Source organism: Cotesia glomerata, linkage group LG7 (genome assembly GCF_020080835.1).
Source record: "Cotesia glomerata isolate CgM1 linkage group LG7, MPM_Cglom_v2.3, whole genome shotgun sequence".
In the NCBI taxonomy this organism is placed as follows: Eukaryota; Metazoa; Arthropoda; class Insecta; order Hymenoptera; family Braconidae; genus Cotesia; species Cotesia glomerata.
In genome coordinates, this window is record NC_058164.1 from 13,792,558 (window position 1) to 13,795,116 (window position 2,559).

The 2,559-nt window shown below is 33.8% G+C and overlaps 1 long non-coding RNA gene across 1 annotated transcript; it reads right to left on the reverse strand.

Moving 5' to 3' along the window:
* Positions 1–1,375: 1,375 nt before the first annotated feature.
* On the reverse strand, positions 1,376–1,743 carry LOC123269477. Its single transcript, XR_006510423.1, has 2 exons — positions 1,573–1,743; positions 1,376–1,488 (listed from the first exon to the last, which is right to left on the reverse strand). It is a non-coding gene; the product is annotated as an uncharacterized LOC123269477 (long non-coding RNA).
* Positions 1,744–2,559: the final 816 nt, after the last annotated feature.

Sequence of the window (2,559 nt, forward strand, 5' to 3'; positions counted from 1 at the left end):
TTTCAGAAGTTAAAAAACCGCGTCGATTGCCGCCGAAAACGTGGAAATCGGTTGATTAGTTCGAGAGATATCCTCGACGAAATATTTGGAAATAAGGATTTTTTCAACATAACTTCGACATTTTTTGGAATAACTTTCAAACAGCTCTACCGATCGATTCCAAAAACTAATCAGCTCTTAACATCATAAAACCACGTCGATTGCCACCAAGCTGGTCAAAATCGGTTGATTCGTTCGAGAGATATCGTGAACGAAAGAAAACCGAAAAAAGTGTTTTTTCAGAGTTACTCCGAAATTTCTAGTTTGACCAATTGAAACTTAGAAATTATTTATAAGGCTTAAAAAACTACGTAGAATGCCGCCAACCGCGTAAAAATCGGTTCATTCATTCAAAAGTTATTGCGGTATGAACATTCAAAAAATAGTGATCCATGAAACTTCTATCAGACTTTTGAGCTCAAAGAGCTCAAAAGCATAGAAAAGGTATCTTTTTGAGCTCGGAGAGCTTAAAACAACACAGATTGTACTTTTGAGCTCGAAGAGCTCAAAAAAGCGGCCAGGTATTAACGGAATTAGCGGGAAGTTGCAGGGATGGCCTTTAGGGTCAACCGTTTTCCTAATTTTTTTTCCTTTTCTTTATATATAATTGATATAAATTTAACATAAATTTTTCTTTTTCATTTTACCATCACTATACTTCCATATTACACATTATCTCATTATTATATTATCTTATTATATGTCGTACAACCGTGTATTATGAATCATTATACTTCATCTCCATATATTAAACAAACTTTTTTATATGAACTATAAATAATAACAAAAAAAAGATACAACGAGCTAACGCCACTCATATTAATTTTTGAAAAATTAAGAAATCATAAAAATTTTTTTTAAAACGATTATTTCAAACGTCTAATATTCAATAAAAATAAATATAAGTAATTAAGAGACAGGGAGAGTCATCTAATGGCAATTATAATAGAGCCGCTGCACACGTACTCACACATACCCATTGATCGTGCTATATAAACTCTTATAAAATTTTCTTTTTTTTCTTTAAAATAAGCTTTTACTTTTTTCTTTTTTCTCTATCACCTTATTGTCTAAGTTCTAATTAATTATTTATTTATAAATTTTTTTCCCTTTCTCTTCCTTTTTTTTTCTCCAAAACAAAAAAAAAAAATTTTTTTTCTCTTCTTCACCTAAAGCTGTTACTTATCCTATTTCTATTTACTACTTATACTACCGTTACAACTACCTGAATTACTATGGTATAGAAGAGAAGGAATAAGCATTATGAAAAAAAAAAAATTTTTAAAACCAAATTTTTCCTTTTTTTATTTAAAATAAAATAAAAAGAAGAAGAGAGTAGGAAAATTTTTCCTAATATTTATATATATGTTCACTTATTTATATAATACAGAAGCAGAATGATCTGCCATTTAATCTCCATTGCCAGCCACCCGATATCATCTGATACGCCTAAAAAGAATAACAGATAAATTAATCTCTTGGCAAGAGATGAAACGATTGAAATATACCTGTTATATTACAAATTTCGCTAACCTTCTCTCCATAAATGGCAAGGGCTAATTTAATACCAAGTACCGTAGTTTTCGGAATCTTTGTCAACGGTGTACATTTCTTCTTCTTTTCTCTCTTTAACAAAACTCTTAAATGCAATGCTAGCTCGATCACCGCTGAGACAATAGTGATACTCAACACGGCTTACCGAAATCAAGAGGCGAAGACGATTAACCATCCGTCAGCATACAATACTGCACGAGATAAAATATAAATTGAAATTTAAATATTGACGCCAGATAACTCCTCCTGTTACTCTTTTTATTATATTAAGATATATTAAGTTAAACAAAACTCTTGTAAGTGGCTTTCGCTTATAGTGAAGGTGGCCATAGGAAAACCGATGAACTATACTAGCTCCTCGCTTTTCCGGGGGAATGTTATGTCCACCCGCAAATTTTTTTTCTCTCTTCTCATTTTTCTTAATTTAAATCACCCGCGCAGATGGAAGACTTCTCCATGCGCGAAAGCCACAATAAAATGTAAGCTACGTGACTGCTGGTTGACTAGCGGGGACTTCTGCAATCTCAGCACCGCGAGCTTTTAAAAAGGCGATCAACAGCCAAATCCAGGTCTTAGTTGGTTAATTCGACTTCCGCGTTTAACTGACGGGCCCGTGCCTTGTAGAGTCCTTTGCTTTAATTTGCTCCGCACTTAAAGGAAGTTTGGACGCGGTTTCAACCGGCAGGCCACGTATTAGTTATTAATATCTACGAGTCGGGATTCTCAAAGTTCTAATTTGCCCTGCTTTTAGGCGAGAGCTCAGTCAGTAGATAAAATTTAGAGAGTCAAAATCTCAAAGTTCTTAATTTGCCCTGCACTTAGGCAAGATTTTGATCAATAAGAAAATCTAGAGAACCGGACCCTCAAAGTTCTAATTTGCCCTGCACTTAGGCAAGAGTTCGGTCAATAAGTAACTTAAGATCTTTTATAGCTAAATTTGCGCACTTTACCCTACGGGGACTGGAG